We start from the raw sequence: 14,834 nt of genomic DNA on the forward strand, positions 1-14,834 counted from the left end.
AGCCAGTCATTCCCCAGGAGACGTCAGAAGAGAAGAGATTAAGGGAGGGTGGTAGGAAAAGGGGGCCCCCAAAGGCAAGGAGAGCCTACAATCTGAATTTACCAAAAGCACCTTGGGTCAAACTCATTTTTTAAACAACTGCTCTTTGAATGCCCATTTTGGACCAAGCATTGCACTAATGATTGAGCATACACCCGTGAAAGTGCTACACCACATCCCCGACCATTTGAAATTTTCTTCTAATGAAGGATAAAGACAAACAAGGAATTATGGGCATGACACTATGATGATATCATGTAAGTTACTCTTTTTCTTGTTCTGCTCTAAGCTCTCAAGTTGGTCACTGCACACATGCCTCTAACCTTATGGACAGTGGCTGCAATACATCACGGTTTTATAATATCGAGGACCTTGCAGTAGTATGCATGGTTGATATTCTACGATTCTTGCTTCTCTGTTCCCATGCAATTGTCACATTTTGCCTTCCTCAAAGCTTCCAAACCCTTAATGGCATCCAAGTCATATGATAACTTCATAAAAGTTATGAAGCTGGCCTTCTCCTAGGCACTGCCACACACAAAGAGGAAGCACCAGCAAGCCTCAATCTCCTCATGCTGTATATAAATAAAGGACTTTAAAATGATAACAACAATCCTATCTCTTCATTGAGTATTCTTTACTCTATGGCTGGCACTGCATCAGGCATTTCTATAGCTTCTGTTTAAGACCTAAGGATCCCACAATGATTTAGGTAGTGTTGGAGAAGGCAATGGCACCTCACTCCAGTACTCTTGCCTGGAAAATCCTATGGACGCAGGAGCCTGGTAGGCTGCAGTCCATGGGGTCGCGAAGAGTCGGACATGACTGAGCGACTTCACTTTCACTTTTCACTTTCATGCATTGGAGAAGGAAATGGCAACCCACTCCAGTGTTCTTGCCTGGAGAATCCCAGGGACGGGGGAGCCTGGTGGGCTGCTGTCTATGGGGTCACACAGAGTCGGACACGACTGAAGCAACTTAGCAGCGGCAGCAACTGTTTTAGAGATGAGGAGACTTGGGCCCAAAGATTACTAATTTACCCAGGTCCACTAGCTGAGTAGCACAGCTGAGCTATGAAACTTGGTATGTGAAATGCCAAAGTCTAAAAGTGAAGGTGGAAAAACAGGGTAGGAATCTGGAGCCCTTGGGTCAAGAACCTACAGCCCTGGAAATCTCTATCTCCTCTGGGAAGCCTTCCGTGATAAGACCCTCTTCCTCTACCTTCAAACTGAGTCATTTTCTCCCCTACGTTCCTCTAGCCCTTTGATGACCATTAAAGCACTTGTCACACGTGATCACATTAACCTGGGCTGATCTGTCTGCATGTCCATCTCCTACACACTTACAGAAACTCCCTGAGGGATTCCCCCTCAATATAGGGACTTTTCTTTTTTAGCAAGTTATCACACTCAGTTCAGAGGGCTAAGAGGTTGGATCTGATCTCTAATATCCTCCCTGCCTCCAAAATTCTATGATTCCAAGGCTTGTTGACTCTACTCAAAGGTTTATCACACTCTCTAGAGGCCAGAGGACTTTGCCCTCTGTGAGTCCTTGACAGATCTGGAGAATCACAAACCATGCAAGGGGACCAGAGTGAAAGGAAGAAAGAGAGGGCCTTGCTCACCTAATTTAGGTTCTGCTTCTCCAGATGCTGGGTCTACATCTGCATGTAAGTCATCCCCCACATTGGAGGCAATAATGGAACCAGGATCACATGCTAAAGAGGGCTGTGCATTAGAATAACTTTGGAGCTCTAAAAAATACAGATATCTGGATCTTACTTCAGACCTAAGTTTTGGACTTTCTGGGAGTGAAGTCTCAATACTTAGACTTTTTAAAAGTTCCTTAGTTGATTTAGAGGTACAGCCAAGGTTGAGAATCCTGGGAGAGAATAAAAGGAACACAGACTAACGAAGAAAGATATTTGCATCTCAGGGATTCCAACCATTACCGAATTTCTCTGGACCAAAAGAAGAACTCTTAGTGTATCATGAGTTGACTCATAAGTGGGTTTACCACAAAGCCTTTCTAGACTCTAGACAAACACCCACCCTCCTGGACTCTAACTTCCTTCCAAACCCTGCCAATGACAAAAAGCATCAACTCCCTACCCATATACGTAGATTTTCCCATGGTCTCTCCCTAAACCTGCTGTTAGCTTAATCTACACTCTTACTGAAGAAACAGAAAAGACCCAGAGCTCCCTTATCTACACAGGAAAATGATGCTGCTCATCCCATTTTCAGCAAGACATGTTTCTAAGTATTTTCCTTTCCATGGATGGTATCTTATGTTGACTTCTCCATGTTGTTCCTCGTGCCATCTTCGTTCAGTGATTCATTTATTCACGTACACACGCATGCACTTGTATGAAACTCAGTTCATGTAGTATGGGTCGACTTTCACTGAATTAGATGAGAAGGTACCCACCTCTTTTTTTGCACATTCAAAAAAACTTAGAATAAAAGTTCCTAGAGGGTAGCAATTTTTATCTGTTTGGTATTTCTGTACCCCTGTCATCTATATCAGTGCCTGGCATAGAGTGGGCACTCAGTATATACTTAGTGAATGAATAGATCCATGAATAAATGTACAAAAATAGAAGGCATAATAGCCAGTGATTTCTCCCACTCTTGGCAGTGTTCAAAGGGAGCATCCCATCTGTTAGGATGCTGTGAGCAAGGTTTTTCTAATTTGAGTTATACGAACAAAAATGTAATCCCCCCTGAGGAGCACACACTTCACTGGAGAACAGTGACAGAAAACCAAATTACCAAAAAAAAAAAAAAATCCTAGATTTGGAAGCATGTGCAATGTGCCAAGACAGTACAGAGGAAGGAAGGTCAAGTGCTGCCTGGGACCATCAGGGTCACTTCATGGACCAGGCAACTTTGGGTCTAGGATTTGAAGAATGAACATGAGTTAACTGGGTCAAAGCCACTGCGCCTCAAATAAAGGTAAGAGAAAGCCATGCTAAAGAGCAGGTCAGCCTCAACAAGCAATGTCTGTTTAAAGAAAGGTAAGCAGGGTGTCTGAAGGACAGGGTATTTAAGAAAACTGAGAGAAGCTGCAGCAATCACTGAGGAATAGTTTGTGAAAGGCCTTGTATGCCCATTCAAGGAATTTGGTCATTACCTTAGTGGTAATAAGGAAGTACTGAAAGTCTTTTAATCACAGGAGGGACAAGATCATTGTTTTTCCTTTGGATGGAGACCTAGACTGACAACAATGCAGAAACTAGATATGTGGATGAAGGTGGGGCAAGACTAGGGGCAGAAAGACCAGTTCAGAGACTCTCAAAGTATTTGAGAGAGATGTGATCAGAACCTGAACACAGGCAATGAGAGCAGGCCTGCTGAGGGGAGGCAGGGGTTTGAAGCGTGTTTTCAAAAGTAGGATGTGTGTGTGTGTGTGTGCACGCGCGCACGCGCACGTGCTCAGTTGTGTCCAACTTACTGTGACCCCATGGACTGTAGCCCACCAGGCTACTCTGTCCATGGAATTTTCCAGGCAAAAATACAAGAGCAGGTTGTCATTTCCTACTGCAAGGGAGCTTTCCAATCCAGAGATCGAACCCATGTCTTTTGCGTCTCTTGCACTGGCAGGCAGGTTCTTTACCACTGTGCCACTTGCAAGCCCAGACTCAGAACAGTCTGGACTATTGAGCCAACAAATGGTTACTACCTTGACAAGACTGAGGAGCATTCCGGTCCTTTGTTGGAGCTCTAGGGCCTTCTTCACTAGAGCCCATAATTCTCCTGGCCCCATCTGTCTCACAGCCACAGACGTCCCAAAGCTATACAGCTATCTAAGTCTGACCAATTTGTGTCGAATTTTCCAGCTCCCATTTCTTCAGTCCTGGAGATCCTTACAGGAAAAACCCTGCAGGACCACTGGGATGATGACGGTGCCTGATGCGGTTCGGGGCCAGCGGTGTCTCTTCATTCCTCTTTCACTATCAGAATCTTCTGTTTTCAGTTGGTCCGCAGAATCTTGGATGTGTTCTCAAGTTTATTGGGTGCCAACTGTATGGCACACTCTTTTCCAGCTACTGGAGGTTCAATATTATGTCTTTTACCTGGACTAGTGCAAAGCTGCCAATCTTGCCACATCTGTTACAGTCTGTGCTCCAGAAAAACAGCAACTACCATCTTTTTAAAATGTAAATCAGATACAGTTAAGTACCCTACATACAAATGAGTTCCTTTCCAAGAGTACATTTGTAAGTCCAATTTGTTCCTAAGTCCAACAAAGTTAGGTTAGGTACCCAACGAACACAACTGGCTATACAGTACTATACTGCAATAGGTTTATAATACTTTTCACACAAATAATTCATTAAAAAAACAAGCAACACAAAAAACAAACATTTTAAATCTTACAGTACAGTTCCTTGAAAAGTCCAGGAGTACAGTAAAACAGCTGGCATACAGGGGCTGGCATCAAGTGAACAGGCAAGAAGAATTATTGACTGGAGGAGGGTGAAGAGGTGGGAGATGGCAGAGTTCAAAGACCCTCAGCTATAGGAGATGGAGGGCAAGCTGCAATTTCACTCATGCCTAATGTTGAAGGAATGCATGCTTGCATCTTTGAAAGCTCGCAACTTAATCCTGCCTGCAGTGGAAGTGCAGAGTCTTAACCACTGGACCATCAGGGAATTCCCACTCTTTTCTTTTCTTTAGAGCACCCACACCGGCTAGAATCATTGTTTTTCTATTTGTTCACTGGTTTATCATAGAATATAAATTCCATGGGAGCAGACAACTTGATCTTTTTTCTCACCATGATATTCTCAGGCTGCTTGACTGCAGCCTGGCAGAGTAAGTGTCAGCATTTGTTGAAGAGATCAGTGCTCACTCTGCAGGACAAAGCGTTTTTGGAAAGATGCACCTGTGAGAGGAGATGTCAAGCTTCTGGGAAGCCTTGGGGTAGAGAGGTAGATGGTTAAAACCAATGATCTTAGAGAGCCGGCAGTTCTGTTCATTTGAAAGCACCAACAGGACCACAAAGTATTTGGAAGGCTGTTGGGAGACTGTTTCTAAATGCATTTCATTCTATCTACCTTAGTCCTCTCATGGGCACCTTACTTCTCCTCTAGAGTGTATGGCCTCACAATAGCCAACACTCATAGTGCACTATTCCCTCAACAAATATCAAGTGATAGTCTGTACCAACAGTTGACAAAGGCCTTCTTGCTCCCATTCAGTCCTCACGAGGAGGTTCATAATGATGAAGAAACAGAGGCTCAGTTAGCTGCCTAGAGTTTCTAAGCCAAGAAATAACTGAGTCAGAACCTAACCTCGGTCCTCCAGCTTTCAGGGGGTCTCCCTCCACCAAGCTGGAAAAGCATCATGTCAGCAAAGACCAAGAGACAACATTCCCTATTACTGAAAGGAAATCAGGGCTGGGCCACGGGGATGAGAGGCCCAGGGCAGCCTGAGGGGGTATCATTCCCACCTTTCCGTGTTCCCAGAGAAAATGACTTGGGCTCTATCTTCCAGAATTATCCACAGAGAGAGGACTGACATCCCTCTGCCCTACTGGCTACCCATGAAGGGAGAGCTGGTCATAAAAGCTGGTACTTTTATGTACCTTTTCCTCAGCTCATTTTCCAGGAGACTGATCTATTTTTCAATACCATTCAGTTCTCTTAATTTTTAAATGTTAAAATATGGGATTAGATCATATCACTGACCAAAGGAAGAGCGAATGGACTCAGGCAAGCACTCCAAGTCCTCTCTCTGATACATGGCTGGGAGAGTCTCTTGTACACTCAACTCCAAGGATGTTCTGGGCCCTTCTTTCACAAGAGGGCGCTAGGAGCAGACTCCTAGGACTTCCCACAGATCCAGCCGCTGTCTTGACAGCTGTGAGCTCTCTCTGTCTGACCAGGGATCGAACCCACTGCCCCCTGCGACGGAAAGGAGGAGTCTTAACCACTAGACCATCAGGGAAGTTCCATTCTTCCTCTACTTTAGAGCACACACACTGGCTGGTCAGTAATGATTCCCCTTGAAGTTGACTCCCTCATTAGTTCCTCCTGAGGGTCTGGAAGGCACAGACTCAAGATGATTCTTCCTGAATCCTAGGGGAGAGAGTACAGTGATATGATAGGGAGTAAGCAGAACCTTTGGTAAGCCGCTGGGCAAAGGGATTCCAGGTAGACTCTCAACAGAGTCTACATGGATCCAAATACATCCTTCCTGGATGGAAAAAGGAAAAGCAGAAGCGTAGGACTTGAGACTGAACCGTCTGGAGCATTTGGGGGCCGAGCGTGACTACTAGTCATTCTGAGAATGCCCTGGAGGGTCACAGTGGGAAGGGACTCCACACAGGAGGGCCAACCTCAGGCCACCAGGACCCTCAAACAGCTCAGGATGCCTTGTAGCCCAGACAGCGAGACAGTTGGGTTGGCTGCTCATCTCACCTCTAGAGACCCAGTGTAATAACAGACACACTGGGGGCTTCAAATTGCAGCTGGAAAGCTCTGAAACAAAAGATGTAATCAGCATGAAACAATATTCTTAGTAGGAGGTGATCTATAAGCTGTGGAACCAGACCCACAAAACACAGAATTGTCAGGGAAGTAGATTAAAAGTCAACACATCCAACATAGCCTTTTTTAAGGGTAAGGAATGTGAGGCCCAGAGAGCAGCAATGGGTTTTGCCTGTAGTTGTCAGAAGAAATAATGACTAAAATATACTGTTCTTGCCACTTGTTCAATGCATCTTCTGTGATACCACATTGCCCGTTCCTGGGATGATTTTTTATTCCTTCACTGGCTCCTTTTATGATAAATAGGACAGATTCTCTTTCTTGATCTTAGTCCACCTGCCTCAAGAGTGAGGTAGGTTATTCATTTTTCATTGACCAGCCACTGCGTTTTACATACCATACAACAATAAGTGGGAGAGACAAAGCACTTGGTCCAGGAAAGAAGGTAAGTCTCAAGATGAAAAATATATATTTTTAATAATAAAAAATCTGCATTTCCATAAATATAAGGGACTTGTGCGAAACAGATGCTGCGTTATCAAAATTCAGAATAAGAGACTGCTTCTTCACAGTCTTCCCATCAGAAAGAGGCATTTGAACTGAAGAACAGTAAGATTCTTAGTGAAGGGCAAACCATGAACAAAGGCGCAGAAGAAGAAAGGACAAGTGTACTTAGGTGCCCACATGGGAACTGTAAGAAGTGAGGCTGGAAGTGGAGTGGTGAAGCAGACCATGGAGGACCTTGAAAGTCAGGAGTTGGACTGCTGCAAAAAGTGAGAGGCCCTTCAAGGTTTGTGTGTGGGAAAATAACAAGCCTACTAGATTGGTGTTTTAGGAAGGCAATCTTATAACAGCCACTGAAATGAATTGAAGGACTGGAAGAATGAAGTTGGGAAGATGTTAGAAAGTTACTGTTTATAGTATCATCGTAACAATATAGCTTAGAAAGTTATTTTTTTTATAGGTACGGTAAGGACTGAGTGGGAAAAATCAATGTTGAGCACTTTGAATACAGTAGCCTGACTCTGTTGCAAACATACAAATGTTGGCTGCTATAATAATAATTTCTATTATAATTATTATTATTATGTAAGAGATTGTCAAATCCATACTGAGGTAGTGGTAGTAGGGATAGAGAAGAGAGGAATGGACTGAACAGATGTAAGCAACACAATAGTCCCCCTTTATCTGTGTGGGATAAATTCTAAGACCCCCAAGTAGATGTCTGAAACTGCAAATAGTACTTAACTCTATGTATACTATGTATTTTCCTGTATATACACATTTACAGTTAAATTTCCAAATTAGGCCCAGAAAGATTGAAGGAAGAGGGAGAAGGGGACGACAGAAGATGAGATGGTTGGATGGCATCACCAACTCAATGGACATGAGTTTGAGTAAACTCTGGGAGTTGGTGATGGACAGCAAGGCCTGGCATGCTGTAATCCATAGGGTCGCAAAGAGTCGGATGCAACTGAGCAACTGAACTGAACTGAACTGAAATAGGTTAGCAACAATAACGAATAATAAAATAGAACAATTATAACAATATACTGTAATAAAAGTTGTGTGAGTGTATTCTCTTTCATTCTCTCACTCAGAATATCTAATGGTGATGGTGGTTTAGTCGCTATTAGAGTCCATTGGACTCTTGCAATCCCATGGACTATAGCCTGCCAGGCTCCTCTGTCTATGGGATTTCCCAGGCAAGAATGTTGGAGTGGTTTGCCATTTCCTTCTCCAGTGATCTTCCCAAACCAGGGATTGAACCTGGGTCTCCTGCACTGCAGGCAGATTCTTTACCAACTGAGCTACCAGGGAAGCCCCCAGAATATCTTACAGTACAAATTTAATGCCTTTTCCATCTTAACGGAGCACTTTATCACACACAGTGGCTGTAATTTTTGCAGCCTGAGGTGCGATAGCAAACCTGTGGGAGAAAACTGGGAGGGAGGAGAGGATCTTGGAGACGAAGTGAAAGAGGGCCCACCTAGAGAGCTAGTGGAACCTGGAGAGTTCTGTGTGATAGAAGTCAAGAGGGGAGAGTTTCACGGAGCTAATGATCAATCTTTTCTGATGGGGGTTGGGGGAAATCAGGAATAAGTTATCATGTTTGGGGGAATGAGAAGTCCTTGGTGAGTTGGGCAGAAGGTAGGAAAAAATGAGAAAGCACGGGATAAGTGAATGAATGGGTGATGGGGAAATAGAAACAGATGTCTACTCTAAAATTTCAAGAGTGTGTGGAAAGCAAGATGGGAAGAGAAAATGACAGGGGAGGAAGTGAACAAAGGGATATTCTTGCCAGGATGTTAAGCATGCTTACAATCAGATGGAGGGGATTTAATGCTCAAAAAGAAAGAGCTCAGGGCAAGCTGATGGAAGCGGGGCAGGAGGGACACCGGGCAGGAAGGGAAGGGAGAGCTTTTTTAAATTGTGAGACCAGTGACAAGTAAGGACGGAGAACAAAGTTGGGAGATCAGGGTGCAAAGGAAGAGTGTGCAAGCTCACATTATTTGGTTCAGTCTCTAGGATGAACAAAGTGGTGTGTGACCTGGACATCTTCTCCTCTCAAGTGATTTGGAAACTGCCATGTGGAAGCCCAGGCAGGAATACAGTTTCCAGACCTACTTCCGGATCCAGTCCCAACATGACCCAGCGTTCCTGTACACAACCAGAAAAGCACTATTTGTCATTCAGACATCAAGACAGTAAATGCTACCTGACCCATTCCAAGCGCTATTTCCTTAGTAGACATGACCCTGTATACCACATCTAAATAAACTTGATTCAGGAATCAGCCTCTATTTACTCTTCATATTATAAAAGTGTATATATACATGTGATTTTTCCTATCTAGATGTCTTGTTCAATAGTCTCTATGGATCGCAATCCTTCTTATCCCTCACCTTCCTACTCAAGACCTTCCCCAGGCTCCAGAGATCTCAGATCTTTAGGGGTCCACCTTGCTAGCAGCTCAGCTGACTGGGAAGAGTATCTTAGACATGCTGGGGCCATTTTTCCTTTCTCTTGAGATGGTCTACCCAGTGTTGGGTTTAGAGTGCCCATCCAAAAAACAAAGAGACGACTGAACACAAACCAATCTCATTAAGGAAAATAGGGAAATTCCTGCCTAGAAGGACAGCTCTGGTTTGTATGCTAAAACAGAAAGAGGAACCCCCTAACTCTCCCTCATAGGCCAGCAGGATGACCATGCACAAGGGTTCTGCAACAGTCCCCTACTTCCTCTCGCTACATTCTGGTCTTGATGCACTATCTAAAATGCAAATCTGACCCTGCACTTCAGTACTGAAAACCTTCCCAAGTCCCCACCGGAAACTCAGTGGAAAACCTTAGCATGAAGTACAAGTCCTTCAAGATCTGGCACCTTGAACTCCTCTAAACTCATCTCTCTGAACTTTACCCTCAGTCTTTAGTCATTTGAACGAGCTCTTGTCCGCTTTAGGCCTTTGCATACTGATCCCTTCAGGGCTTCCCTGACCACTCAGCAATAAAGAATCTGCCTGCAATGCAGGAGACTGATGCAGGTTCAATCTCTGGGTAGGGAAGATCCCCTGGAGTAGGAAATGGCAACCCACTCCAGTATTGTGTCCTGGGAAATCCCATGGACAGAGCCTGCCTTTCACTCAAAGACCTTTCTCTCCCACCATTCCTCTCCCTAGTTTCACCAAAGCCAGCTCCTCCCTAGCCTGACTTTCTGGGATCAGCTATCCCTAGAAGTTCTCCTTAAGACCCCTTAGAGACGTGATCTTCCTACATTTTCACCGCACCTGGGATGTAGCCTTCACAGACAGGAATCAGTTTAAATGGTAATTGTGTGTTCACTAGTTGGTTATTCCTGCTGGGATGAGTGTGTGTTTAAGAGGAAAGGAAACATTCTATTTTATTTGCCTCTGTACCCAGCAAATACTTGGCCAAGGGGATTGTTGAATATTTATTGAATAAATAACTGATTGATTGAATCAATGAAGCCTTTCTTTTTTGGAGTCAAATATATTTCTGAAACTCATCAAATGTTTGAACTTCCAAGCAAAGCAACCAGGCTTGAGTGCAAAGGGAGTGATTTTCTCTTTTGAGCCAAACTTGGTAGCTTAAAGAGAAGCTGTGTGACACATTCCTCCAAATCCAGATTGTCGGCAGTGAGTGACTGGACCAGCTAGGCTGAGGAACAATGCCCACAGTGACTACCCATGGACAATACCGCTAACTACGCCAGGGACTGTACAAGGAGCCACCTTGCACAGGGACAGGGCAGGGCTGGATCAGGAGGACACTCCCTTGGCTTCAGGGTCCCAGCCCAGGGAGAATTCCATGGGAAGGGCGTGTTTTTTACAGGGTCAGTTTGCTGGCCCTATGCTTCCTTCTCTGACCAGGAGGCTCTGCGGGGCCATGCGTGCATGCACGCTCAGTCGCTTCAGCCATGTCTGACTCTTTGTGACCCCATAGACTGTAGCCCGCCAGGCTCCTCTGTCCATGGGAGTCTCCAGGCAAGAGTACTGGAGGGGACTGCCATGCCTTTCTCTAGGGGATCTTCCCAACCCAGGGATCAAACCTGCATCTTCTCTCATCTCCTGCATTGGCAGATGGGTTCTTTACCACTGGGAAGGACTGTAGCCCTTCTGCAAGAGATGCCAAACTAGAGATCAGAGGAGAGGTACCTTATTCCTCCTAGTTCCATTCATTCACCCAGCACTGATGGAGTAGCTTCTCTATGTCAGACACACTGCCAGGTCCTGGGGATACAAGGTGAATAAACACCAGCTCTCTTTCCTCCCTTCATGCAGCTTGCTGTCCAGAGGCGTGACTGGTCTTACTCAATCACATAAATAAATTGAACGTGCATCTTTAAATTACTTCAAAATAATAGGTTCAAGTTAGGAGTGTAAAATAATCTGGCTTAGGGAAGGTAGGGAAAGCTTCCTTGAGAAAGTCACGAATGAACTAAGGACAGAAAAATAAACAGGAGTACATTAGACAAGGACGAAGTGTTGGAAGAGCAAGAAAGCATTTCCAGGTAGAGGAAACCACCTAAACAGCCTTCCCATCTTCATGAAGTCTGAGTACCACTTCAACCAAATTTAGGTCCCACCTGCTTCTTCTCAACCCCATATCTATATTTTATTTAAAGGAACAGGCAACTGTGGAGTGGACTTGTATGTGCAAACTGCAAAGGGGAATTGCGGATGGCGGTGAGGGGTTGGGAGACCACAGCTACCCCCAGCTCTGACCCTCAACCCTGCTCGCGTGGAGAGGGGCAAGGCAGGAAGGCGCGGGTTCCTCTCAAACTCGAACCCCAAAAGGCCCGCAGGAAGGAGGGCCGGCGGGAGGGAGGACCTGAGCGGATCTCCCTCCGTCAGGGAGAAGCAGGTTGCAGCAGCTATATTTGAAAATCGAGGTAAACAAGAGCTCAGCTCAAGTGGACGGGGCACAACAGCTGCGGAAGATTAATCACACACGGCTGCGAGTCACCAGGTCGCCACGCGGCCCCCACCAGCAGGCCGGATGTGCTCCTATCACGTACCCACAGCTCCCTCCGCGTGGGGTGTTTCTCGGCCACTCAAGAGCGCGCAGCCCTGCTCCCAGCTGCGGCCTGCCCTTTTCCTAAACTACCCCAGTTTCAATCTTTCTGCCCAGGAGTCCGAACAACCAAACGTTCGGGGTTTGTTTTTTAGTCACCAGGGGACAGAGCCAAAGACAGACAGAGAGAGCGCGCGCCAGACTGAGAGAGACAGACGGACAAGGAGAGACAGGGAGAGAGAGACAGGCGGCAGGCAGGCGGGCAGGGAGCGGGTAAATTTATAGCACTGCATTAAAGGCGTTTGTTCTATTTAACCCCCACCCTCTCCCTCCACGGTTAAAAATAAAACAGCGAATAAAGAGGAGGGGAAAAAAGCGAAACATATCGCTTTCTTCGTCTCCCCAGTGGCCCGGGTCCTCGGGGCAGGTCAGGCAGGGTCTTCCAGGAGCGGGCCAGCCTCTGAATGAAGGCCTGTGGCTGTGTGCGTGTGTGCTTGTGTGTGGCGGTGGCGGTGAGGGGTGTGTGGGCGAGCGGGGTGGGGCGGGGGTGGGGCGGGGAGGGGGCATAGTTACACACTTCACGTCTCTCCACCTGGCCCCGGCCCGCCCAGACCACCGCGGACAGGGGAACACCGGCCGGGAGAAACCCTCCTTCTCCCCGCCCCCTTGGCCGCCGCGGGCTGGTGCGCCGGGGCTGCAGTTCCCGACCCGCGGCGGCGGAGTCCCGAGGTTGGGGTGCGCGCGGGCGTGAGTGAGTACGCGCGGGCGCGCGCCGCGTGGGTAACGCGCTCCCCTCGCAGCCCCCAAACCCCACGGGCGCTCGCCACCGCGGGAGCACAACACTCGTTGGCACAGCCCCGGCACACACATGCACACACGCATCCGGCGCGCAACACGGCGCTCAGCCTCCCTAATGCGCACCCGTCCGTAACCCGACAAACCCGCGACCAGCCCAGGCACCTCTGCACCGCCCCCCCCACCGCCGCACCTCCCAGGAGGCACTCAGTCCGCCAGAACGCCCCCCTCCCCACCTCCCAGCACCGCCTGCATCCCAGTACACTTTCCGGGGCACCCTCCCCGGCCACCTCTTCTGACACTAGACCCGCAGGAAAGCAGTTCACGTGAATAATCTCGAGAAAGAACTTAATTAACACCGTTATTCACAAGCCGGAACCCTCACGGGGACAACCCCAAACCCACCCCCTCCACCACCGCCACCCCCCGCCGCCCCCGCCCGACCTCTGCCTCCCCGGCCTCTGCCGCCGGTTGAGGGGGAAGGGCAGGAGGCTCAGCCCTTCACTCACCGTTTCCTCTCGGTCTCTCGGGCGGGGTGGGCAAGTGAGGGGGGGTGTGAGAAAGGTGCGCGATGCCCCCGCCGCCGGGCTCCTCACCGGCCGCAGCGGCTCATCGCCCCAGCGGGCTGCCCGCCGGCCGCAGCCGCGTCCGGGGCATGTCAGTCTGCCGCCGCCGCCCGCCCGCCGGGCTCCTGGGCTACCAGCTTTCAGGGAGCCTTGGGGTAGCGCATCCGGAGGGCGAGGGCTAGGGCCGGAGCAGGGGGCCTGGGGAGGGGTCCCTCGGCAGCGGTTTAAGGAGCAGGGAGCACGCCTCGGTAGACCCCCGGGAAACCCCGACTCGGGCGCGGGCTCGGACTAAAGCCCTGGAGAGGCCCGGAGTCCCGGCCGCCCGCAGCAAGGGGATCCCTGCCGGGAGGGGCAGGAAGGCGAGCGGCCCGGCGTGCTCTGGCGGCTCCGAGGACCCCGGACTTGCAGTCTGCGTCGCCGGGGCTTTCCCGGGGCTGGGAGCGCGCCGGCTCTCCCCCTAGCACGCCGTCACCGCGGGACTCGTCTCGGCCTCGCCGCGCGCGGAGGGGACGCGCGGAGGGTCTGGTTTCTGGGCGAGCCGAGAGCTTTGCCCATTAAGCTGCAGGAGAAAGCCAAATCAAAAAGCCAATCTCCAAGCCTCCAAAACCCAACGTCACCCTATCACGGCATGACTAGCCGCGCATATTTATCCTCGCGCGCCGATGGAGGTGATTTTCAGAGAGCTTTCCGACCAGCAGCGGGGAGCCGAGTCCGCCTCTCGCATCCCGAGAGCCCCCAGGACCGAATGCAGACGGAACCCGTAGCCCGAGGCCACCCACCCAATCTTTGGAGCCTGGCGCCGGGCGCCTCCTGGCCAGCGGCAGTTCCAAGACGGCGGCGCGTCCTGACCTGGATTCCGCGGAGTCCAGAGCTCCGGGCAGCGGCGGGGAGGGAGGGCAGGCGGGCGCGCAGCACCGGCTTTCCCCTTGTCCTCAGGAGACGCCGCCTGCAATCCCGAAATTAAGTCTCCACCAAACACATCTGTGGTTTTTAAATATAGCAGGGGACGATTAACCAGGCAGGGTCCACCCAGGCCTAGGGGAGGAGTTGAGGGGGGTCGGGGTTAGCAGTGGAGGGAAAAGAAAACTCCCTTTCTCCCCTCTTTTTTTTTCCCGTCTGTTCTTGGTGCAGAACTCAGTCTGTCATTTTCTCAACCCAAATCAAACAACAGCTTGTGACAGACGCTTGGGTGAGCGCTGGTATGTTGGCTTTGGGGTTTTCAAGGCTAAAAATACGAGGGGGCTGTCTCCCAAATTGCTGCTTCTTCTGGGCCTGGAGTCTGGAAGAGAGATGGTCCTTTGATGCAGCAACAGAACTAGGGTTTGGGGCTTGGCTTACACGAAGTGTACACACGTAGCCTGAAATCAGATGCCTGTAATTTCTGCTATATTTGTCAGGCTTGG

At 48.7% G+C, this 14,834-nt stretch overlaps 1 protein-coding gene and 1 non-coding gene across 13 annotated transcripts in view; both read right to left on the reverse strand.

The window, feature by feature from the left end:
• SLC8A3 (solute carrier family 8 member A3) overlaps positions 1-14,398 on the reverse strand; it is a 168,037-nt gene extending 153,639 nt beyond the window's left edge. For 7 of the 12 annotated variants that reach the window (XM_069596907.1, XM_069596905.1, XM_069596902.1 and 4 more), the window contains exon 1: positions 13,375-14,233. The gene's annotated coding sequence lies outside the window, so the exon portion shown is untranslated. Of the gene's footprint in view, positions 1-13,374 lie in introns of all 12 variants that reach the window. The other 5 variants (XM_069596910.1, XM_069596908.1, XM_069596900.1 and 2 more) reach the window with 4 other exon arrangements.
• Positions 8,285-8,356, reverse strand: TRNAC-GCA (transfer RNA cysteine (anticodon GCA)). The gene has a single exon. It is a non-coding gene; the product is annotated as a tRNA-Cys (tRNA).
• Positions 14,399-14,834: the final 436 nt, after the last annotated feature.

This window comes from Ovis canadensis, chromosome 7, assembly GCF_042477335.2.
Source record: "Ovis canadensis isolate MfBH-ARS-UI-01 breed Bighorn chromosome 7, ARS-UI_OviCan_v2, whole genome shotgun sequence".
In the NCBI taxonomy this organism is placed as follows: Eukaryota; Metazoa; Chordata; class Mammalia; order Artiodactyla; family Bovidae; genus Ovis; species Ovis canadensis.